Source organism: Erpetoichthys calabaricus, chromosome 7 (assembly GCF_900747795.2).
Source record: "Erpetoichthys calabaricus chromosome 7, fErpCal1.3, whole genome shotgun sequence".
Classification (NCBI taxonomy): domain Eukaryota; kingdom Metazoa; phylum Chordata; class Cladistia; order Polypteriformes; family Polypteridae; genus Erpetoichthys; species Erpetoichthys calabaricus.
Window position 1 is genome coordinate 115666396 of NC_041400.2, and position 26971 is coordinate 115693366.

The following is a 26971-nucleotide window of genomic DNA, read 5'->3' on the forward strand; positions in this document are numbered from 1 at the left end:
AGAGTCACAGACTTGTACAACAGAGATGGAGGTGAGTCAGTTTTCAGAAAAAATCAGCTATACTGTTGTGAAGACAGGAACATTCTCAAAGCATTTATTCAAAAAGGAGCTGTCACTTAAGCACACACAGCACACAAGCAGTGATGGTGACAGTTGTCCTGCATTAGCTCCCTTCTCACATAAAAGGAACAGATAGAGAAGACAGAAAGTGAGCCCACGGCCAGGTCAGCTGCTAGTTTGAAATGTTCCCCGCATCAACCACCGGGCAACAGACACATTACGTGGTGAGCCTGGGAACTTGCAGTTGAACCAGTAGTGGCCAGCTAACTCCTACCTGTTTTAACAGAGTCTCAGAACACAGCACAGTTGGTGGGTGCCAGGGTCACAATCTATAACTTTCTGTTTTTTATGAAAACTCACTGACAAATTCATCTGTGTCCAATGCATGAATTACTCCATGACCTAGAATTACAAGATTCTTTTTCTGTCATGGAGCAATGAGCTTCAGAAGAGTTTCAGCAGTGTAATAAGTGTAGAGAATGTTATTTACATGAAGCTGTAGACATACCCATGACTAGGGTAGAGATACAGTTTCTGTGAAGTCCTGTATATTATCCATATTACTAACCGAAGGTTGTAAACCGGATATGGACGCAGGGCGCTGGGTGCAGGGCGCATCGAGAAAACAAAAACGAGAGGATTCAGCGCATATGTGAATCACATTACAGTATTACAGTACGGAATCCCCAGACGTCCAAACTACACGGTGTAAACCGGGTATGGACGCAGGGCTGAACTTGCTGTGCTCCACTCTGCCAGCAGTCGGTGTCAGCAAAGGCAACGGAATCACGTCTCCACAAAATGAGACTGCTTTACTACAGATATGCGTATGTAATTAAATGACATTTCCCCAGACGCATCCACCCTCCATGATAGGTCATCCATCCAGATATCGGATGGAACAGAAACTGATTGCCATTCTTGGATTTCCGAATCGCGGGCTTACTTGTTCTTGCAGATTTTGCAGACTGTAGAGCAGTTGTCACTAGCTGGGAACTTTCTCAGCAGCATTGGCTTGGCAACAAGGATTTCAGTTTCCTTGACATTTTTGACCAGAAAAAGGCTCAAGCAACTTAATTACCAAAAAATGTGCTTAGTTTTGACAGCAAGCATACAAGAGCTTACATTACTTTCAAATTCTAGTCTCCATACCTGATAAAGTCCTGTCTAAAATGCTCAAACTTTATCACCTACGAATATCTGAAGCTGTGAGACATTCAGGCCCTTTTTGAATGAATGCTGACAAAAAACTGGCAATTATTGTCCTTTGGTGTTATGGAGTAGGCTCATCAATTGATGTGTCAGTATAGTACTTGAGCATTTTAGCAACATTGTTTCTTAGATTTTTTTAAATGCATTGATTGTTGACTGTTCTATGCCAGTTGCACTGTGCAGATCAACAGACTCTGACAGAAATATGGCATTTTCTGGCCTCAAAATGCCAAGAAGTTGGATCTGAAATGTGCTGTTAAAACAATTGTGTTACATTATCCAGGGAATGAAGCATTGCCATCTTCACAAATCCTTGAAAGAACATGAAGAATGATTCTTCATTTTTCACACTGACTTTACAACATCATAGTGACTTGTCTGGGGATTTTCTAACAACCTCTTCAGCTTGAGTCAGTTGTTTCTTAGAAAGACATAATGATGCCAAACAATGAGTACAGAGAGCAAAATACATTAAAAATGTATGATGGAGAGATAAAGCTGGGGGTTATAACAGTGGATTTAGAGGATATGAGTGCCTAGCCTGGACAGAAGAACAGCCTGAACAATGCATTTCAGCCCACTCATCACTGATGCTCCTTCATAATACTGGCTTAATATCTTATCTGTTTGACTGCTAGAGCCCTTTAAATGAGGAGAAATCTGAAAATACATCTTCTGAGATGATGGTTGTTAAGCCTACTCACTCAGAATTAAAAGAAGGATAACTCATAAAACAAACAGCACTTAAAAAAGATACATAGACAAAAAAACTAAATTATCAACAATGTTACATTAGAAGAATTTAACACAACAGACATAAATTAAACATGCCAATCCCAGTATGGTCTTGCTGGGTGAAACACGACACTGCCATTGTGTCAGGCAGCTTCATTGTTTTTAGCAAAATTATTCCATTGCTATTACATTTCTGGAAGTGCCATATGGTGACCACATTGCTGTACCAGAGCAATGTCCTGTCAACCCTTCTACATGGGTCTCAGTGGTGGAGAATGGCAGAGGGTGATTGGAACAAAAACTGGATATATTCCAGTCTAAAAGTATGCAAAGAATCCTGTGCATTGTCTGGCCAAGAACTATCTCTTATAAAGTTCCACTTGACCAATGCTGTCTAGAGAATATGGCCACTATTGTGATGAAAAGATGGCCATATCATTAGAAGTGGAGGAAGTTCTATCATCAGACTCCTGATGCAAAACACAGAATGGGCCAGATGAGAAACTCATGGCTGCATACTGTCAAGGCAGAACTATGGTCTTTGAACCACAGCTGGGGAACCATTGGGAGACAGACAGCACTGGAAGGCCTATGTCGCTGCCATTATATGCCAGAAAATGGCATAATAGGCAATAAGTAAGGAACAAGTTGCTCCCTGGCATCCATTATTTTGGATTTGCACCTTAAACATTTGCTGTGGTACTATTCAGTGTTTAAGTTCAAAGGAAACTGTACTTGAATTAACTTTCAAGTTTTGGTTAATGTTTTGGACTTTGATACTTTTGACCTTTTGACTTCAAACTTGTCCTTTTTTCATTTTCAATCTAACATGGCATTTCATTAGTATTACTAATTTAACAGCTAAGTAAAATCAGATAAGCACTACTAAATTTCATTGTATTTTCTGATTTAACAAACAAAGACAAATGGTAACTTTAATGTGTGAAAGCAAATGTAAAGCTTAATTCGCTTAATTAAGTTAACTTCATTAAAACTTAATGGATCTTAATTTAAAACTTTACCAAATGGTGCTTTATTATGACTCACCAATTTTATCAAGCAACAATGTTAGTGAAAAAAGATATAAACATAGTATAATTAAAAATAGTATAACAAGATAGTTTAGACAAAAACTTAGTACTGACACTTATGCAAACACTTAGAACAAGAACGTAGTTGATGAAATGTGTCTGTGTGAATAAGAACAAGTGAAAAGGCAGTGCTTAAATGATGTTATTTAAATATACAGTATATATATATATATATATATATATATATATATATATATATATATATATATATATATATACATACATGAAACCTATTTTTGTACAACATTTTTTAAGAAATGGCCACATGGGAGATGAGATGGACCATAACATCAGAGCAATTCTGTCATTGGCTAGTTACTTTTGGCTAGGCCAAGGTTGCAGTTGGGTGGGTTTAGTCCACCCTGTCCCCACTGTTTATCCGAACTTAGATCTGAGCGTTTTTGGAATTCTTGTACTCCTTATTTTAATTTTCTTTTTTGTAAGAATGAATTGGACTTTACTGATGATTCTGTCATTCCACAAATCATATCTTGCCTATTAAAACTTTTCTCCATTTCCTCAGGTGGCCATATTGAATTGAAGACACTAAGTCAACTTCTGTTGTCCTTTTTGCTCATGTAAATCCTGCCACCCACACTCAGCGTGAGAAGCTTATGTAAAGGCATTTAGAAAGTGTGCCAGAAAGTCATCCACATAGATTTAGGCAATGCTTCAGCCTGCCACTTCTTGTTGTTACATTTCTGAACTATTTGCCTTAAAGTCCACAATGTTCCTCAACCCTTTAAAATAGCCAACTGTCATTAGATGATTTGGGAAACTGGGTGTTGGATGTGAAGTCAGCAATAGAATTTTAAAACAAATCAGTGGAGTTGAACAAGAAGGGGGTTGATATGTACCTACTTCACGTGATAGCAATGTATGGTTTCAACACATGGATTTGTAGTAGCCCTAGTAAAACAGTAGAACAAAGAGAAAAATGTTTAAAAGGTGAATCAGTTCAGATCAGTTTTCGAAACATTACATTCTATGAAAAGCAATGCTGAGATTTCTGTCAAGTGAGAAATCAGGATATGCTTCTTTCTTTCTTTCTTTCTTTCTTTCTTTCTTTCTTTCTTTCTTTCTTTCTTTCTTTCTTTCTTTCTTTCTTTCTTTCTTTCTTTCTTTCTTTCTTTCTTTCTTTCTTTAGGTATGGCCCAAATGCTACAAAAACGAAAATGATAGCTGTTCAGATTTTATTGAAATGACATTTCCGGCACCCCTAATTATCCATCCATCCATTTTCCAACCCGCTGAATCCGAACACAGGGTCACGGGGGTCTGCTGGAGCCAATCCCAGCCAACACAGGGCACAAGGCAGAAGGCAGGGTGCCAACCCACCACAGGACACACACAAACGCACCCACATACCAAGGCCAATTTTAGAATCGCCACTGCGCCACCGTGCCGCCCCCTAATTATCTCATTATGAAAGTATTCTGTGATTGAAGAGCATGATAAAATCAACCTCCACTGAGTAATGCAGCACAACTGGTTCATTAAAAAATTATGAAGAATGATATTCTAAGCTAAGAGGTGATTGTCAGCCCATGTAGACTCACTCTGACAGTTTCTGGTGGTTGGCTCATAAATCTTAACATTCTCTTTTAAATTAGGATAACATCAGAAAGGTGTTTGAAAATAATAAAATAATATCTAACAAAGGCATAACTTAGAAATGAATAAAGGAAAAAGGATCTAATCTAATTATAGTTTAAAAGCTGCAGAATCCTAGCATAAGAAAACTGTGAAGATGTAAATGTATGGGACTTTCATTTAAAATGTGATTTGATTGTTCTGAAGCTGAAATAAGAAAATGACTCAATTGATGTTTTACATTTGGAAAAGGGCTCCTTCTATACTGCTAAGAAATGTTTGTGTTTCCTATTTTGCTCGTATGTTTCTTTTCTTATTGGCTTTGTTATTTGCTTGAAAGAGTTAAAGCTGTAAAAGTGAAAGCAAACGTAATTAGGAAGAACTGCTATTTTATTTGTATCCGTTTGGATATTTGTGACCAGCTGGTGAAGTACAGTATCTGACACAGAGTAGCTCATTCAGCTCATAATGAGGAGAATACACCGGAAGGATCATATGAGCTCAGAAGGGCCTAGGCACCTGTTTTGGCATAGTATTATAGGATTGGACAGAAGGGTCAGAGCCTTCTGGTTCATTCTAACATCATGGGTAACTCAGTACCAGTATGGATTGCTGATTGAATCTTCTGCCTTCACAAAATGACTTACTGGCAAAACCATAATCTTTCAGAACAACAACAATCACAAACATACTACAAACATAACTAAGACCTGTTTTTTTGCATTAGTCTGATTAGTACACCCTCAGCTTTAGTCGTCACTTCATTCTAAGTTGCCTTTATTTTGGTCCTTGTAAAGGCAGTGGAATTGTCACACTTACGTTTTTATCTTTACCTATATCTGTCCATATCAAATCCATCGTAATACATATGTTAAGAGGCTGTGATGCCCAGGTTGCCCAGGACAACCAATGGCAAGTGAGAAAGACAAGGGTTAGAAGGTAGTTTCTTATCAACAGGGAATTAAAAGTGCCATAAACAATGTGCAAATAGTGCAATACATTTAATACATTAAACAGTGTGAGTCATTAAATAGTTCAATAAATTCGAGCAAAGTCTGTGTCTCAGAGTGTTTAAAAAATAAGTATTCCAAATAAATAAGTTAAGATCCCAAACGTCAGAGAGTTTAAAGCATTTTGTCCCACCACTTCCTCTCCCGGTCCTCTTCAGGATAATGGGAGACCTCAAAGTCACAGCCTATTGGAATCCCCATCCTACATGTGAATCCAAGCTGTTGTTGTCTGATGCCCATCTTTGGATACCGCTGTGTCTGGCTTCTTCCAAGTCATAGTAAATCGCATTCCTGATTCCATACGTGGATCCAAGTTGCCCGACCATAGTTGCCACAGCTCCCAGGATACCTTACCGATCTACAGGATACTGCTGTTCTTGAGCCTCCTTCTTCCAACTCACTCTTGTGGCCTCTCCTCCTCTCACCTGCTCCACTGCTCAGTGAACAAGAGCAATCACCATATGGTACTCACAGCCTTCATCCCTGCTCTTCCACACAACAGTCAGCAATAGCTGTCTTCTCTTCTTTTTTTCTAATGGAAAAACCACATTCCAGCAAGAAAACAATACCAGAATTTAATTTTGTGGCACCAAAAACCTATAGATACATAAAAAAGAATTAGATAGGTATTTACATTTATTTGGCTGATGCCTTTATCCAAAGTGACTTACAAACATTTATGATACAGTTGGTTACATTTCTTTTCTTTTTCCAGTTGGAGCAGATTCAAATGAAGTGGCTTGATCAGGGTCACAGAGTGTCAGTGGCAGGATATGAACCCACAACCTTAGGGTTTGAAGTTTGTAATTGTGTAAAATATAGCTATGATTATCAATCACAACAATCGCTACCATTCATTTATTATTTAGTAATCGTGTGACTAAAATAATCAACTGCTGTGAGAAGATTATGATAGTCAAAAAAAAACAAACTAGCTCTGAAACAGACATTTTTAAACTTTATACGGTTTTTCCTCACAGAAAGAACTATTGACAAATGGAAAAGATTACAAAGTAGTGGTAGACAGTAGGAGTTTTGGAACATTCAAAACTCAACCTGGTATCACTATAGGTGGATGGAATTGCTGAGCAAAATGGGTTCAAGTCCCTATTTTTGACAAGATTGCCCAACTGTTCTAATTTAATTCTCCATAACTTAGCAGAAGAGTTGTTGAAAATAAGCATACACAGGTATCCCTGGACAAAGGACCCACAGTTAAAACTGACAGAATATTTAATCTGGGTGATCTTTATGTGCTTAGATAATATCTTAAACTATTCTTCATTTTACAAGAGTATACTTACTGTCCAAAGTGTGATTCATGAACTGAGAATCATGCCATACTGTATTTAGAACAACCTTCTACTGGCAGTAGACACTGTAAAATATTTCAGGTATTCATGTATATACAGATGATTATTTTGAAAGAAGAAATACCAAGAAAATTATTAGGATATATTTCTATGTGGGTGAAGAAAACTACATATTTAACATTTTATAATTTAGGATAACAATCCATGTAAAAGGAAATACACACATTTTTTTCTGAAGACTATAACATATGTTGTCCATTTTATCATTATAGAACAAAAGAGTGCATTATTCCGATTTGGATTTTGATACAATAAGATTTGGTACAAGGAGCAATGCCATTTGCTCAGATATGCATCCATTGAATTTTTCACAGAATCATCTCTTTTAGTTTTGAAGTTTTTCATTAGTTAATTCCTCACTCACTCTTTATCAAGTTATGCTAGTGAGCTTCAGGCTTTACTGGACAGACAAGGTCACTCTATCCTAATCAACAAACTGCAAGGTCCTTCTGGGAAATTCCCAGGTGAATAATTTGTGGATTTCAGGCATTTGTTTCAAGGGGGTTAGGTGTTTTTCAGCTTGATTGATTTTGATTATTAACTTCTATAAGAGTTTTGTGTTTTGCTAGGTTTTTATTATTTCTAAATTGTATTCATGTTGCATTTGGGTGCTTACTCTAGCAATCAATATGTGTGTTTTATTTCTCTGCTGCCCAGTTTCAATTTCGGTCATTTTCACAAGTCCTTTGTCTTTTAAATTACTTCTTCTACAGAATAGACTGTTTGATCCAAATCAGTCAGGATCCAAGAAAGGCCACTCCATGGAAATAGTTCTTCTTACTGTTGTCAATGTTACAACAGGCCAGAACTATCAACATGTCTTCATTGCTCATCCTGCTAGATCTCTCCTTTGCCTTTGACACAGCAAACCAGCAGATCTTCCTTGCCATCCTTTCTGACCTTGGCATCACTGGGACTGCCCTCAGATGTCTGATTCCTACATCTTGGGCAGATCCTACCATATGTCCTGGCATGGAGAGATGTCAACGATGCACCAGGCAAGCACAGGGATGCCCCAAATAAAGGTGTTGGGCCCTCTCCTCTTCTCTAGGTTCTATCATCCAGTCCCATGGGTTCTCTTATTAGTGCTCCGTTGTCGACACACAGCTATACCTGTTGTTCCCTCCAGAGGACCACATGGTATCAGTTAGAATCTCTGCATGTCTCACTGACATTGGAACCTTAATGAACAAACACCATCTCCGGCTCAGCCTGGCAGAGTTGGACTTTTTTGTTATCCCAGCTTGTTGTCGGTACGCAACATTAAGTGATTGATGACCTTCAAGGACTATGTTGCTACAGTCTCTCGGACTTGCAGATTCACTCTGTACTGTATCTGTAAGATCAGATCATATCTGACAGGCTCTGGTCTTGTCACCATTGGGCTACTGTGACTCTCTGCTGGCAGGAACATCGGCATGTGTTATCAAGCTGCTGCAGATGATTTACAATGCAGTGACACACCTGGTTTTCAACCATCCAAGATGGGCACATGTCCCTGCTCTCTTCAGATCACTAAACTGGCTTCCTGCAGAAACACGTATTATGTTTAGATCCTTGATGTTTGCCAACAGAGAAGTCAGTGAGTCTCCATATATCTGGAGGACACTTGTTATTTTGTATGCTCCTTCTCAACCACTTAAGTCTGCTGTAGAATGGCACCTGGTGATGCCACTTCTGCTTGGTATTAAATCTTAGTCCAGACTCTTTTCATGTGTAGCTCCTGGCTGGTGAAGTGAGCTACCTGCCACCATTCAAAACTTTGACTCCTCAATGTGTTTAAAAAGCCAAAAACACCTACAAACTGATGTTATTCAATTATGTTGACCTCTTTGGTAAGTTGCTTTGGGTAAAAGCATCTGCTAAGGAAATAAATGTACAACATAAATTTAAATGTAATGCTCCAAAGCAAAAACAAATATATCACCAGCAGGTAATGGTACAATGCCAGGTAAATATCATGTGGCAGGCGTTCAGGGAATATCCTGTTTAAGATGGATATGTACTTTGGCTGGTCATGAAGCTTCTGTTGTCTGCAAGTGGCATTCCATTTGCTCACAGCAGCTGCCCTCTTCCCGGGCTTATCACCAAACTCCAACCCTAAAACAACAAACAACTCTCTCTCTGTCTTTGTGTGTTTGTGTATGTGTGTGTGAAATTCTGCTGAACGTTCTGACTGGGTCTAGGAAAAACTTATAATGCCAGAACATATCCTTCACAAGGTTATTACCTTTTAGTTACATTTACACCAATATCGTAATACATTACCTGGCTTTGTCCTATCTATTAAATTACAATGAATAGTTCTTGGAGTCAAAGTAATTAGCTCTAATGGTTACAGGTGAGAGATGCTTTGTTCCTTACCTGATTGGATTTCTCCAGACACAGGAAAGTATTTTCAGGGTACTTCTTTTCTTTGTTCAGGAAGTCTCCTTCTTCACCTTTAGTTTCTCCTTCTGGTTGTGGGTGCAGTTTCTCTTTGAGTGCTTTGCAAAATATCCTCAGTGCCTATAAAGCATACCAAACGATAGAGAATAATTACTGTATATACTAACGTATAAGTCGGGTCTTGAAACCTGAAAAATCGATCATAAAATCAGACCCCGACTTATACGCCCGTTCAAAAATGCGACACTTCATTTTATTTTTTATATCTTTCTGCCTCCTCCAATCTTGCATAAGTTTCTCAGATGCATCAAACTTTGTTACAGCAGCACAGTTAACAATTTCTTTCACCACTTCAATGACTTTTAATTTAAAACCAGCTTCATATTTTCTTCTGATAGAACACTCCATCGTAGATAAGAGATACTCTTACGATAAAGGTGTATGAGGGTGTGAGATACAAAAAACACAAATCAGTGAAAACGCTGCTTCGAAATAATTCAGGTATTATCGTGTGGTCACGTAGGCACAATAGGGAGAGAGAGAGAGGTTAGGAGCACGTTCTCATAGAAAAAAAAGGCAGTGTGCTCCGTGGTTACTCTCTCAGGTGGATGTTACCATATCATAATCTCTTGGACCAATAGCATGAGTTTTCCGTATTCGACTTATATGACCGGCATTATAAAATACCAGAAATTATACAGTAAAACTAAGTCCCGACTTATCCACGAGTATATACGGTACCTGAATGAAATGAAATGAAAAAAGTGAAAAAAATTTTAAAATATCAAAGTGTGTAAAACTAGATACAAAATAAATATAACAATAGAAAAACAGTGTGAACCCACTAAATGAACCGATCAGCCCTAGGTTTGTACAAAAAAATATCAAAAAGCAAATCATGAGGCATGCAGGTTAGGTGGATTGGCGATTCTAAATTGGCCCTAGTGTGTGCTTGGTGTGTGGGTGTGTTTGTGTGTGTCCTGCGGTGGGTTGGCACCCTGCCCAGGATTGTTTCCTGCCTTGTGCCCTGTGTTGGCTGGGATTGGCTCCAGCTGACCCCGTGACCCTGTGTTCGGATTCAGCGGGTTGGAAAATGGATGGATGGATGGAAATCATGAGGTCTAGACAAGCATATAGTATAAGGCAAAACTGGATTCCTGACACATTCATGTGATGCAAAATGTTGGCCTGGCCAATGCCTTTCAAGGAAAGACCTCTTCTTCAGGGCACAGCATATCAATAGTGAACTTAAAAACAATAATAAAATAAACTAAACAAGTAAAAATAGGATATAGTATCCTATCCTAACCAGAAACCGTTGAACTATTTTGTACAAGGTCAGATCCACCTGTTACCAAGTAATCAAAAATGAAACAACAATAGAAACAATTGCCATAAATTAATTATAACTAAATGCATATACACACAAGGAAAAAACTACTGAACAGGAAGTGAAGCTTACCTCAACAGTATTAAATAAATGCTGAAAAAAGCATGACTGAAGGGCTTGTAACTTGCTAAAAAAGAAAACCGAAAAGAAGACAAACTCAACAAAATGGAACTAGAAAGAAGCATACACCATTAGATACAGAGTGTAAATAGCGGAAATCCTGTTTAACGCACACAATCCATACACAACACAGAGAAGTCTCTGACTGGCTGAAATGAAATAAAAGCAAGAGAAATTTGAAAGTAGAGGGTATATCATAGAAAACACACTCAATCAAGTGATTCATTCAGACCAATCAGGTGTAAAGCCTTAACTTAAAAATCCAGTGTGCTTCTCTACATAACAATAAGTTATGGAAGTTACCCTGACGAGAGTGTGGTTTTACTATTTCAAGAACAGTAAACCTAAGGTCTGATCCTTTGTGGCTTGCAGTAATAAAGTGCCTAGATACAGGATGTTTAATTGATTTGGTCCTGATATTACTTTTATGTTCTGCAATACATTGACGAATGGAATGTAGGGTTTTACTTAATGTACTTAATGATCGATTGATACTTTACAATTTTTTAATTGCTCAGCATACATAATTCTATTAAGGTTTCTGTATACTCTTGTAAGTGACAAACGGTAGCCTCACCTGGCCGGGACAACCAGGATATGGAAGGGCCGGGGGAGATAATGCCCCGTGAACACTCTCTTCCTCAGTCCTTCCATCTCCTGGACGCCCTGGCGGGGTAAGGCTGCCAGCTGTCCCTTACACTCTATTTTGTGATATTACTTTCAGTAAGCAGGTTAATTTATATTTTTTCGATTTTCACAGTAGTTTTGTTCTAGTCAGGTATAACAATCTCTGGATGTTATTTGCATGTGTTTGATTAGTTTTATCAGATGAGACCCAAAAATCTACACTCCAAAGAGCGACCCAGTGAGGAGAACTTACACTTTAGCTGAATATAACTGTCAGTGAAAGAGGACCTTGCAGCTAGATATTAAGCAAAAGACTTGTCTGCAAGAGCAAAGCAAAGTGGGTAAAGCTAGTCTTTTCCACCAAGTGACAAAGCAAGGAATCAAACCATGAAGTCGGTATTAATTAGTATGATCCTATGCTTCCATCAATTTACAATCCAGTTACAGGGTAGGGGACCAACACATCTCCCGTGTCTCCATGAATTTCCTCAGGTCCAAAGACATGAAGGTTAGGTGAACTGGTGTTGTTATATTGGTCCCAGTGTGTCTGTGTGTTTGTGTTCACTCTGCAAAAGACTGATGCCCACTGATGCCTTGTGCCCAATACTTACTGGGACAGACTTCTCATTCTCTGTAAACCTGCCTTGGAAAAGCAGGTTAAGAAAACAGATGGAGAGATTAATGGGATCAGTACATTGGAATAGACTGCTGGCAAAGAATGCTGGGAGATGGGCAAAAGCAATATGTCATAGGGTAACAAAAATACCTACAGCAAACCAACAAATCGTACAACCAACACTAGCAAGAAAACTGATGCTCTTTATTGGTCAGTGGTGGAAGATGGGGTTATGCTAGATCACAACAGACTTCCAATGGTGATGTCCCACTTGTGAAATTTAGGGGGGCTCCCGAGAGAGTTAGAGACACAAAGAAAGCGAGAGAGAGAAAGAAGCCATGAAGATGTGGCAGGGGTTCAGAGGAGTCCCTGTCTTGCTGGAGGAATAGCAAAAGAACAGAAGACTTACAAGCTGGGACTTTGCAGTCAAAGGTGCCCATCCAAGAAGATAATGTAATTCCAGGGCCTGGTCTAAAATTGACTTTGGCATGGGATTTTGTTCTGTCATAGTCCAAAGTAAAAGTAAAGAGAAGAGAGACAGGGGATGTTGTGTGTGAGAGAGAAAAATGGTAGATTGGAAGAGATTTAAAGGGTCCTTTAAATGTGCCGCATGGAAGGTGGCCAAATAAATGGGCTCCACTAACTGTTAGACAAGGACAAGGAATCCTACAAGTGCCAAACCACATGAGGCAGCATCAGTTTCTTTCTTTCATTTTTACTATTATCATTTGTTACTAATGTAACGTCTCCTTCTGTGTGACCCTCTTCTGTGAATTTTAGAGTGAAATATCAGGTCACCTTGACTTAATTTTGGGTATGAAGGGACATCTCCTTAAACTTAGTAAAGATTAATTTTATGTGACAGCTTTTATGTTACATCTTATATATAAACATGTATATGTGGAAGTGTGTGTGTCTGTCCGGCCAGTAAGTGAGAGGTGGAGTCGGGGTAAGGTCTCCACCTCCAAGGAAACAGAAAACTCACTTAGCTGCTAATAACCCAACCGAGACGAGCATGTCAGCAAAACAAAACATCACAAGAAAGACAAAGTCGCTTAGCCGATAACATCAGCAAAATGGTATCCGTTTTACTTTTCCTTCCGCTGCTAATGCACAAGCAATGTGAACACGTCGGCAAAATGAATCCTCCTAGGAGAGAGATGCCTAGAGTAGTTCCTTTCAATTACCTGACATCTCTACATTTCAGTTTTTTTTCTGACGATTTCAATAGTTTCTAGGACCCCAGGCTTTTTACAGCACGGGCTTACACAGCTAAATGTCCTCAAAACACCAGAGACCAGGTTCAAATCTGTGTGAGTTTTTCCATGTACTACTATTTTCCCTCATATCTCAAAGATATGCAAACTACAGTAGGTTGATTAATGACTTTAAATTAAGTTGGCTTGAAATGTAAGTGTGGTGTGAAAGAATATGTAAAACCTTAGGCAGATAGTCTGTGCACAGTGTACATATTTGCCAAGCAAGACTGTTTACATTGTGTAACCTTCCTCTCAGATGTATTTGCTCAGACAAGCTTTGACATTGTCTGAATTTATTACTGTCCTTCTTAAAATGTACCTTGCAAAGAAACTCACCTTTTACAGATGTGGAAGATATTTGAAGTGTGATACTAGTATATATGCAGGACCTGTAGTGGGCTAACAAGGGTTGAGCTACAAAAGCCACCTGTAACACTATCAAAATGATCTTCGCACATTCAAAGTGTGTGTTTTTTTTTTCTTCTCCTCTTTTTTTAATACAAATTTAGCAACTTCCTTACCTAAAAAAGTGTGAAGAGTTTGTTTTTCTTTCACAAAAGTGTGCCCTGCTGTTTCTAAAAGCCATCATTCCTACCTTGTTTCCAATGCAGCTGAGATTTACTCTGCCTCCCTGGCAGCCTAAATTGAATTACGTCATTCTGATACTGGATGGATAGATGGACATTTAAATTATTGAAAAGAGAGAATAATATTAGGAAACAATGAAGGAAGAAAATAATGGGCAGAATATAACAGGAAAAATGTCAAAAGATAAGTGTTAAAAAATGCAGAACCTAAAATCTGTCAATTACACTTTGAATGCAATTGGAGTAGATAAAACTTTTACATGAATGTTAAAAGCAAGGGAGCCTCAAACACACACACACACACACACACACACACGCGCACACACACATATATATATTGTGACCACCAGGGTGCGTACCAGCTCCCCAAGACCCGACACAACAGACACAGCCACAAGTCCAGCACACACAAGTCTTTTATTAAAGCATGGAAAATGCTTTCCTTTTTGGTTACCCACCACCAGTGCACAATACAAAGCACAATTAAGCGCAGTCCAACACAGTAAACCATACAGCACTTTGCATTCTATCTCTCTCTCTGTCTCTCTGTCCCTCTTACTTCCTTCAAGCTTTGTCCTCTTCCTCCTGACTCCCTTATAAGGGAGGTTTGTAATCACTCTCAGGCGTGGTGAGAGCCCAAACTAAGGCTCTGCAGCTCCCTCTGGTGGCTGCCACGGTACCCAACAGGTCTGTGCCAGACTCCAACTCCCATGGGGCCTTGTGGGGATACAAGGTGCCACTGCAATCTAGGGGGCCGGCCTCCTGCAGTTTGGGGGAGGCAGTGCCCTGTGTATATCTGCTCCCCCGGGTCTTCCACTATGACAGCCTCCCGTCCTGGAAAGGGCCCCAGCCGTCTGTCGCAATATATATATATATATAGAGAGAGATCAGATTATGGTATGTGTCTGCATCCTTGAAGCTGCAATAGTGCCTGTAATTGAAGCAGAATTCTCAGTTCATCGATCTATTTTCTATCCTGTTTATCCAGTTCAAGAAAAGCTGTGGCTTGGTATTCAATTTTTTTTGTTTGTTTTCACATTATAGGAAGATATGATATCAGAGAGAGCTAATCCATCACAAAAAAACAAACAAGTCACTTATATAAGTTCCATTCTGCCAGCATCGGTGTAAGGAAAAAATGCTGAAGCAAGTACATTCTTTTTAATGACACACTAAATCATACATGCAGGTAGTGTTGGATTTCTCTGAGAACTGGTAGTGAGGTTAAATGTTAAAGTGGTTTGCACATGTGAGAGAACAATTTAGAGCTAACAATAGTACTGTAAGTAATATAGTTTCCAGTGCACATTGAAATATACAAGCATTTGCTTTAGAAATGCCATAAAGAGAACTACTGAAATGGTTAAGTGAATAGAAGACAAGAATGTATTAAGAGGAAGGCTGATGAAATACACAAAATGTACTAGACGATGAATAAGAGATCAGCAGATGTCCAATAAACAAGAAGACTGGATAGTTGCCACATACAGAGATATCAAGAATAATAGCTAAACCAAAAGGCTATAAGCAGAACAAGAGTGTAATAGAATAGACGTTTATTTCAATAAGAAATTTTGTGTAAACCAACAAACTAATCAGAGTAAATATATGTATTAATCAGCACTGTTATGTAAATTTAGTTGTTTATAAAATACACCTCTGCACTTATGTCTTTGACCATTCTGTAATAGACTACTGCGATGAATGCTCCCTCTTCGGCATTTGCTGAAAAGATAATTAGAGATGCACTGAATGGGTTTCGTCCTGCCTGGTTTCTGACTAGTAGAAGATAAGTTTCTCTCTTTAATTAATTCGTTGATTTCTTCCACACACCTTGTGATAAAAATACATGTCAACCATATTTTTGGCAATTAATCCAAACAAAAATACTGCATTTATTTTAAATAACATTTTAATGATCATACTAACATGACATTTTTAAAAAAAAGTGAATTCTTATCTACTTTTTATATAACCAATGTACATAATATTAATTACACCAGAATGTCAGTTATCCAAAGTTATTTGTAAGGTTAATTCACATAATCAAATAGTTTGGATAATCAGACATTTGTAAAAATACCCAGTTTATATGAAATAAAGTTGTGATTGGGCCTATAATTAAATTACAGTGAGCAAGGCTATTACAACTGTATTTTGAAATATGAAGTATTATAAAAATAATTGGTTTAGGAAAGAGTTTGTAAACAATAACCATAAAACATTTTGAAGAAACATTGTATTCTGTTTCACATTTATTTTGAACTTACCTAATTGTTTTATATGGTTTTCTAAAAGTCCCTTTTTTGCATAAACACAAATAAACAAACACAAGTCATTGCACACAAATAAGAGTATAATGAATCTCTGGAAATTTTCTTTTATTAATTTTGTATGTAATCTTTGAACCATGCAGGATTGTCTTTTTTTACAGTGAGATTTGCCATCCTATTTAATAGGAGTATCTCCGTAGACAAACAGATTATCACTTCCATCACTCCTTTGCAGTTTATAACGTTTAACATTGTAGAAGACCAGCCCGGCTAAAGGCAGACACTGAGACACACGATATCCAAACACACACATTTATTAATTCTTTTCCTTCTGCACAGCACACAGTGCACAAATTACCCAGAAGCCTCAGTCCCTTTTCTTCCTCAAGTCTTCTGCCACTTCTACTCCTCTCCTCGCAAGCTCCGTCGTCTTCCACCCAACTCTGGCACCCTGAATGGAGTGAGGCTGCCCCTTTTATAATGCACCCAGATGTGCTCCAGGTGCTCCCTGAAGACCTCCCTGCAGCACTTTCTGGTGTGGCGGAAGTGCTGCATGGGCACCCGGAAGCACACCGGGCGTACTTGCTTCCTGGTCCGGCAGCACTTCCTGTTGTGGCGGAAGTGCTGCATACCATGGCTTCTGAACCATCCAGGCACCCTCTGGTGGTGGCCACAAGGTAGAGCTTCCAAGGTCTGTTCCCATGGCCCCAACACCCACCAAGGTGGCTGCCTTCTCGTGTTCCAGGAGAGGTACTGCTCCTCTCCCAGTCCTTCCATTCTCCATGCGTCCCGACTGGGTATGAGCCCCAGCCATCCACCACAATATATATATTGTTCTTCTCATCCGCAGTCTTTTCATCATGTGGAATAGCATGGGTAAATTTATTGGAATTTAGAACATGACAAAAGTGGTGCAGATAAAGACCATGTACCTGCATGCATTTCATGGGTGCATCTTCTCTGCTAAAATCCATCGTCCAGGGTATGTGGCTGCCACTGAGCTTCCAGAAGGATCCTGGTTTGTATCAGCTTGCAGAACTGAGGAAAGTGAATGCAGATGGTGATAAATATGGCCCAAAATTAACGTTGCATGGAGGAACCAGCGTTGTGAATGTGCAGATGACAGTGCATGAAACCACAGAAGATTGGATGGTGGAAGAGGGCTGGGCAGTGGAATAACACTGATGGTGTAATATTCCTAGCTTTTCACCCCAAACAACTTAAAAAAATAATTTTAGTTAGTCCCCTGTTTTTGAGTTATAAAATTGCATGATCATTTTATTCACATGCTACAGCCCCAAACCACACTTCATAACTCAATTGGAAATTGTGGTCTTATATTATCTAAAACTGCAAAATTTCTAATTTGTCAAAGAGAAGCAAAATGTTTTTAGAGAATTTGGCAATAATTAATTAACACTATTCTGAAATAAAAAATGCCAGGCCTATGCTTGTCCTTTGTTAGCACCTACAGTATGTGTTAAAGATGAGCATTTGCCAAAGTATTCTTCGCAGCAAATTTGCTGGGTGTTCCCAAAAATTTACCAAAAAATTTAGACAAGTTTTTGTTGGCTTTGCAAGGCCAACATGATATCACGGAGCCACAGCAGCCATGTTGGGTGGCTTGATCTACGCTACCTGCTAAATTTGCATTGTGTATGGACAGAACTTTCATGCATGTGTACTGTATGCGTTCTCCACCTCACACTTTATGCAATACCTGATCCACTTCACACATGTGTGAATAATTTATGATGCATACATGTGTGATGTCACTATGCTATTGGAACTCCAGTTGGATTTGCACCCTAAAAAATAAAAGTCATAGTATTTTCCTTTGAGGGGCACATTAACTGATCACAATAAGAATATTATGAAAATACATTGTTGTTCTGCATAGATTCATTGTGCATGTTGTCTTTACTGCTAGATTAAGCATGTTATGCTTCTCTCTATGTAGTGCAGATTGTGTAGTGACAATGATGGCCCCCCTGAGAATATAACATTGATCCTTTGCATCACAGGTTCTCTGGGTGTTAGTTAGCCATAATGATAGGAGCACAGGAGTTGCAAGGAGAGATAAAGGATTCTGAATGGACTTATCACAAGAAGGCATAGTGGTGCTGTGGTAAGCACTGCTGCCTCATAGCTCAGGTTACATTTTTGATCCAGCGTAGAGGACAGATGCTTCCCTTAGCCTTCAAGGACACTTAGAAGACCATTGCATCATTATAATTCACTCATAACTAGTTCAGTTTTTCCTTCACCATGCATTTTGCATGACATGACATGGGAATGTCAGTTTTCTTTGTGCGTGTATGCATCTGCGATAAAATCATGTGGCTGATTTAATACATGTGCCAGAATTTCAATACAGCTGTACTTAAATAATATTTTTTTCTTCTAAAAGAAGACACCTCATTTATGGTCAATTGCTGTGTTCTTCCGCTTTCACCTGACATTTATCCACTTATTTGCATTCATTGTCAGGTTGTGATGATGCGGGTTCGCTCCACACTTCCATACAGCTTCTGGGAGCACAACAAAGCAAGAGGATGGTGCAAAAGTGTAAAGTGCTTTTATTAAAAAAAGCAAACAAAACAAAGTGTCCATATTAAGGTGCAGTGCATCAAAAATCTTTAAATAAATTATCCATTAAAACAGAAGTGAATCTGTGGAGGTTAAAAAAACAATAAATAAATACTTTAAAAATGAGGTTAAAACAACGGCTGGAAGTTGTCCTATAAAACAAAGCCCGGTGCCTTTCTTTTACTGCTGACTCCCCTGCTTCTCCCATTCAGGCTATGCATCAGGGGAGCCACCCTACCTGCAGCTGACCTTCATTCTACCTTCTGGTCTGGAGGCTTCCTGATCCCTGGCTTCGGTTCTGCTCTCCCCAGACCGAGACTTGGCTTACCCCAACGGCCAGGACGCTCATGCTTGGGAATCCACCTCCCAAGCCTCCCAACTCCTGCTGTCTTCCGCGGCGATCCATCCTTCTTCCAGTCACTCCCGCTCCTCACAATGCTCAGCGGGAACAACTACTACTAACTGCCCTAGGAGTCGGCCAAACACCCTGCTAGGGCTCACTGTCCAGCTGCCTGTGAGCCTGCGCTTGCTCGCTCTCTTGCATTGCACCGGCTTTCCTCTCCCTGCTTCCTGCCTCCCTCTTCTGCAGCCTCCGTTCCTTTCCTTTCCTCTCCTTCATTTTACATTCCTCTCCCTAGCTGCCTCGCACTTCTATTTATCACAGGGATGTGGATCAGATGTGGAAATTAGCAGCTCCTGGGAACAATTACGGATGCGGATGACTCCTCTCCTGTGCACTTAAGTGAGGTTCGCCCGCATCATGAATTCCCCGGAAACTGTTCGGTCACACACACCACGCCCCCTCGCTAAGCTGGGAGTGCGGCGATTATTTATTTTAATAAGTGGCCTTTTTGACGTGAGCTGTGGACCCGCTACACCACACTGGTCTGTCATATCTTTGAAAATTTCGTGAGTAAGCCACAGTCCACCACTATGCTCTTCACTTGTGGCTTGATTGATCTGTCCACTATGTGCCACTTCGCATATTCTCCATTCCCCATGTCAAATTTGTGGTGACTGATTTTGTATTCCAATTGAGATGTCATTTTCAAGTCAGTTTGTAGTAATTTCTTACCTTATTGAAATAACTGGAGCACCGACAGTATGAGTAACAACTCATCATGCATACAGTAGTGAAACAATATGAGTGATTACAAGTGTGACATTTTTTGTTGATCATTTCATAGTTGTCTACTGAAAACAAACACCAATTCATATCTGGTAAACAATGTTCAGTAATGCCAATAACAGCAGCAGGAACAGATGTCTTGGCTTAAAAAGGATATGCAAATACAGTCAAATGTGAGCCTGAGTACACAGACAGCGATTCACCAGTTTGTTGTTTATGCTGGTAATAGGAGGTCTTTCGTACTAAAAAAAACTATATATATATTATAAATTACATTTTCTGAATAGAAATTTAGAGATTGCAACAACATGAACAGCAATTCAGGAAAAGTCAAGGAAGGAGAGAAGCATGACATGCACACTGTTGAAACAATTAAAGATTAATGCCAGTTGGTATTGACCTTGAAGCTTCTAGCATTAAATTATTTTATCTCTCTTCTTCTCAATGGTGCCCCTTCGAGACGCTTGTGGTACTCCAGAGATTTGAGAACTGCAGCAGAAAGCTGTCCTCCTGCAGAGGGATGGGGATACACAATGCAGAACATAAGTCACGCTTCTCAGATGGGTTAAGCGAACTGAATTGTGCAATTAATCATTTATAAAAGACTTTATTACTGTGAGATAGCAGACATGTGTGTGACTACAGAAGATCTGGCATTTTCCAGAACATTATTTTTGTTGTTAAAGTGCATTTTCTCTGTAACTGAATTGGATCTAGAAAGTGACAACACTGAAACAGTCATCTCAGGGAGACACGGTGGTGTGGTAGTTAGCTGTGCTGCCTTAGAGCTCAGGCTGCATTTTTAGCCACAGTAATTGGTGCGGCATAGTTGAGGGTGTCCTTAGCCCTCAGGGACACCTAAAAGACCATCACACCATTATAATCTACACAAAACTAGTTCACTTTCAATTTCTCCTTTGATTTCAATGCATTTTGCTGACTTTACCGAAATCTTCAACATTTATCTGTTTTCAAAAATCTTGAGACAGAATGAATTCAGCAGGATTCGCTCATCAGTAGTTATAATGTATGTGGTTATAACACTAATTCTTCAAATAAAAGACTAATTTTCTAAAGTTACCTATACTTTATTTCAATACATACATTTTCCTTTACAAATGAGAAGTAAAATCTGTTAATGCTGCATCGTCTGGGTTAAAGTAGATTTCAAAAATTTTTTTTTTCCAATTCCTAGTGCCATTTGGGTATTATATTGCTCACAATGCCACACACTGTATTCTGTATGTGTGTATTCATTCAAAGGTATACACAGTTCTTCACGTTAAGTTAACTATAAAAGAGAGATATTTACCTAGTATCTACACTGTGTTTCTCAGAGGAAAAGGTTTGCTGATACCAGAGGACAAGCTTCTTGAGCAATTGCTTTTACTTTTACAATTTCCTTTTTGGTTTTTAAAAGTTTGCCCATTAAGACTTCATGAATCCTGATTATTGCCTTTGATTTTCATTGTTGCGATAACTTTTAATGTTTCAGAGATGACTTACCTGACTTCTCTTTTGGAATCTCCAGTCTGCATGGTCGCTATTTAGACAATCATACAAGCATGATGTAGCTTTGTTATTGCATTGGTTAAAAAAGCAGTTGATATTCATGGTTATAGAATTTGAGGGAGGAACAGATTCAGCAACCTTGTGGTTTAGAGTCTAGCTTCTAAAGGCTATGTCACATTATGCAACTTCTAGTCATGGAGTATGTCAGCTGTCAAAATAAATAACTGAAAATCGCTGCTCATGTCACATTTAGCTATCACATGCTGACAATCCAGCACAGTCATGCTCAACACTTTTTCTGACAGACAAGAGAGTTCTGATTGTATGAAGGGTTACCAACTACAGCAAGTTCAACAGTGATCACACCACTTTTTTTCTTCTTTCCATTTTCTTGTGGTATGTAAAAGATGAGACAGCAGACAGACAAGGTTTCCTTCTGTTTCTTAGGTTCATACCACCCACATTCCTTATTCCTGATGGCTTTATTATATGCATTGTACTTCCTGATCAGCATTTCCTGGTTTTCAGCTCTCGTGCACACAAGTCCACCCCTCGGCTAAAGAGAAAATCAAACAAATTTGACTTTTTCGGAGCAAATTGCAGAATAGTTGGAATGAGCTGCTGGGTATGTAACATTAGGCAACCGTCTTCATGGGAGTGTGCTGCCGACTACCTCTGACTCAATAAGATTATGTAAATGAAGACTATAACTGAACATTGTTGGAAAAGTTGCATAATGTGATATAGCCATTAGTCGCACACTACCATTGAAAATCTGTTAACACTTTATTATTCAGAAAAAAGTCTATTAGTGGCAAATTATTTACTGAGCACATTCAAACAAAGATAAGAACCCTATAATGCTAATGTTAATAATCTTGTTATACAATGATTAAATATGTATACCTAGTAATGACCCTAATTGTTGCCTGTTCCTTCTATTTAACTACCTACACTAACTCAAAATAAATTATTCATCTATCTTTTGCCTGACCATTTAATATCAGGTTATATAATATGGCATAACATTCCAAAACCTACTTAATCCAATTCTTGCATCAGCTACAAGGCAGGAACTAGGTCTGGACAAGGTTCCATTTCAATACACAAATCTACACAGGGACAATTTTATTTAATAAAACCTGTACATCTTTGAGATACAGGGGGAAAACCCAAACAGTAAGAAGAGGTAAAATGCACACAGACAATGATGAGGTGTGAGATGTGAACCTAGAACACTGGATTTGAGAGCCAGCCACACTAACCAATTTACTACCTATCCAGGAGCCAGCCGCACTAACCAGTTTTCTCAATAAAGTTAAATGTTAACACAGAGAAGCTAAAATTTCAAAATAATGGAACTTGATATAGGTGGCAGAATGGTACAATGGGAACAAACATTGTGTCCCTGTTTAGGGTTGCCTAGTTGCCTACTCTCCATGTATTTGTGTACATTTTTCTTTATACTAACCACTTTTTTCCATACTTCATCAGGACACTGAACTGTTAGAAGAAGAAGAAGTTGCACTTACATAGCACTTTAATCACCACAAATGTGCAGCATCCACCAAGACGATGCAATGGCAGCCATTTTGTGGTAGTACACTTACCACATATTAGCTATTATGTGGTGAAGGGGTGAAAGAAAGATCGTGAGCCAATAAAGGACAGGGCATGATTAGGGGGCCTGAATGTCTAGGCTGTAATGGGCAATGTAGCCAGGACATAAGGAAACACCCTATTCTTTACGAAAGATGCCCATGCATCATTTGTGACCACAGAGAGTGAGGACCTTGGTTTTTTTATCTCATTGAAGGATGGTGCCAATTTTTACAGCACAGTGTCACTGTTAGTGCACTGTGGCATTGGCATCCCCACAGAGACCACAGGGTAAGCACCTCCAGATGGCCTCACCAACACCTTTTCCAGGAGCAACACAAGAATTTCCTAGATGGTCTCCTACCCAAGTACTGGCCAGGCCCGAACATACTTCGCTTCAGGTTGATTGCCTGCTATGAAGTGCGTGTTGTATGGCTGCTGACAGTGTTAGGTTAACCAGTTGTTATAAACTGAAATTCTGATGGACTGGATCCCCATAAGTGTCACTTTCTAATTTATGTCTAATGATACTTGGGGCAGACTTTGATTCCCTGAAAAAGATAAAAAGTGAATTAATGTATTGTTTAAGTAAAAGCATTGTGTACTGTTATAGATCATCACCGTCTAGCTCAGGCATATCAAGCATTGTTAAAAATGTTCTAAACAAATCATGACAATATTTTTCAAGAAGAATTGATCCTTTAATTTTCAGTAAAAATGAAAAAATTCCTTTGATGCCAAAAGAAAGAGCTATGGAGAAAAATACATTGCAAGACAGAATTCTAATGGAAACTAAGCAATGAAGCGTAACACCTCTCCCTGTTCAACAAGAATGCCAAATATTTACTAAGCATTGTTCACTTTATTTCTTAACTTGCCTAAGGATTTTGAAAGATAACTCTTCTAAAAAAGATAATCCTCTCACATAGTATTACTTCTCCCTTAAATATTTGCCTGGTACTCATATTGTTGCAATTGTTCATGGGATTATCTGTTGTAGGATGTGTCTTTATTGCATTTAGGAGTATTATGTGAATTAACCTTTTTGCATTTGAAAATACAAGCCATTAAACGCAAATACTGTATCACATGAGATATTTTGTATGTTTTGAAAAAAGTATACACAGAATTTTTGGAAAGTGATTTTAATATACCGCACTGAGATTTGCACACTACAATATTTTTTTTTCTTGTTATAAACTACAAATGGGTATAGGCCATTGTCCTGTGCTCATATGGTGGATGGCATTGGCAATAGGACTCATTTCCAAACCCAACAAAGAAAAATGTGCCTCTCTCAGTTTGCAGCCAATAATAAACACTATAATTACATATACAGGACATACATTTAACAAAATGTATGTGCTATTGTTGTCACATTCCAAGTTAATTCCTGTTTGTTAGATAGTGTCACACACATGCGTATGGGAGGCAGCTAAAGGGCTTGAGTAAGGGCAATTCCGAGTCAGACCGGAATGTGGCAAAGTGCACTGATTCTTTGTCTCGCTTTCAAGGGACGCCTTTTACCTCGGAGACGTTCAAGGAGACTGCCAAGTTACTTAAAATAAAGCATCTAAAGACCGCGGTATATCATCCTCAAACCGACGGTTTGGTAGAGAGATTCAATCAGACTCTCAAACAAATGCTTCGTAAGGTGGTCAATGAGAATGGAAGGAACTGGGATCAGCTCCTCCCTCTCGTCCTTTTTGCCTATTGGGAAGTCCCACAAGCCTCCACAGGGTTCTCCCTTTTTGAATTATTGTATGGGCGACAACCCCGGGGCATATTAGATATCTTAAAAGAAGGATGGGAAGAAGAGGTTATTCCCTCTACAAATATATTGGAATATATCGCGCAATTACGGCCCCTCCTTAAAAGTCACATGGAAGAGGCACAAGCAACACAGGTCCGATATTACAACCATGGAACATCTGTCTGGGAGTTCCGGTCATGGTCCTAGTACCTACCTCCCACTCTAAGTTACTTGCCCATTGGCAAGGTCCCTACGAAGTTAAGGAGAGGAAAGGACTCGTCGACTATTTGGTGAGTAAACCCAATTGTCGGCCGAGGGAGCAGGTTTATCATGTAAATCTGCTGAAACCGTGGAAGGACAGGGATCCCGATCCCTCCTCCGGTCAGCCCCACTCACTCTTTGCTCACATGGCTAGCCTTAACTTTGGTACAGATTTAAGTCCCAGACAGCGACGGGAACCGGAAACAGTTATTCTGTCCGTCCCTGAGGTAGTGAATGAAAACCCCGGAAGGACCTCTCTGATTGAGCAAGACATTGTGACAGAGCCCAGGGTTATAGTCCGAAAACGTCTGTACAGTAATCCCTCACCTATCGCGGGGGTTACGTTCCAGAGCCCCCCGCGATAGGTGAAAATCCGCGAAGTAGCGACCTATATTTATTTTATTATTTATACATATTTTAAGGCTTTATAAACCCTTCCCACACTCTTATAAACCTTTCTCACTCTCTTGTTAACCTTTCCCACACTCTTATAAACACTTCCTATGCTCTTAAACACTTTCTACATTCTTAAACACCGCAGACCAACACTGTACACTGCATGCATCGATCAGACGTCGATGTGTCTGCACTCGCTTTGTGAAGGGGGGCAGCTGAACTCACACTGAGCAGAAATGGACTTTGTGCTGCTTCTGCCAAAATGCCTGCTTGTCGCTCTGCGCGTTCAGAAGGAGGAGGAGGAGTGGGGTTGTGTGAGGGCTGAACGCACGTTTGCTCAAACCCCCCCTCCCCGGAGGCGCAGTACTCTCCTGCCACTTCGCATTGTCAAGGGGGTGGGGAGCTGAATGAACGCTAAGGAGAAGTGGACTTTGTGCTGGCTTTGTGCTGCTTGTCGCTCTGCGTGTCAATAATTTTAAAGCCTTGTATTTTCCTGTCTCACTGTCTTGTCTTGCGTGAAGTTAAAATGTTTTATAATAGTGAGATGTTACTCATATCCTTAGCCCGACATCCACATATCATATGTGTTAACAAAGTGTGTTTTATAAGTTTACATGTGTTTAAAGCATGTGGGATGGGTATTTTAAGGCTTAAACTATAAAAATGTTTATTTATATGGTCTTTCTATATCGCGGATTTTCTCCTGTTGCTGATGGGTCTGGAACATAACTTCCGCGATAGGCGTGCAATCACTTGTATTTAAAAACCCGCAAAGTCGTGAATCTGCGAAAAGTGAACCGCGAAGTAGCGAGGGATTACTGCATTGTGTTCCCGAGGCAAAAAGAGCTGAAGTGGAGCTTGAGATCAAGCACATGCTGGAACTAGGAGTAATCGAGAAAAGTCATAGTCCCTGGTACAGTGCCATTGTATTGGTCACTAAGCCTGATGAGAGTTGGAGGTTTTGCAACGACTTCCATCGACTTAATCAAGTCTCCCAATTTGATGCTTATCCAACGCCAAGAGTGGACGACCTCCTCGAGAGGCTTGGACAAGCTCAGTACTTGACCCCTCTGGACATTACAAAGGGGTACTGGCAGGTTCCTTTAACGGACTCCATGAAGGTTAAGACCGCATTTAGCACCCCTAGTGAACACTGGAAGTAATGTGTCCTTCCATTTGGGTTACACGGGGCTCCGGCAACTTTCCAGTGTCTGTTGGACAAAGTGCTCAGGCCTCATAACTCATACAGTGCTGCCTATCTGGATGACGTGGTCATCTATTCCAGCACATGGATGGAACACCTACAGCAGGTAAATGCGTTATTGCTGACACTTGGTGAGGCCGGACTTCGGATTAATCCCAAGAAATGTTTCTATGGATTGAGCGAAGCCAAGTATT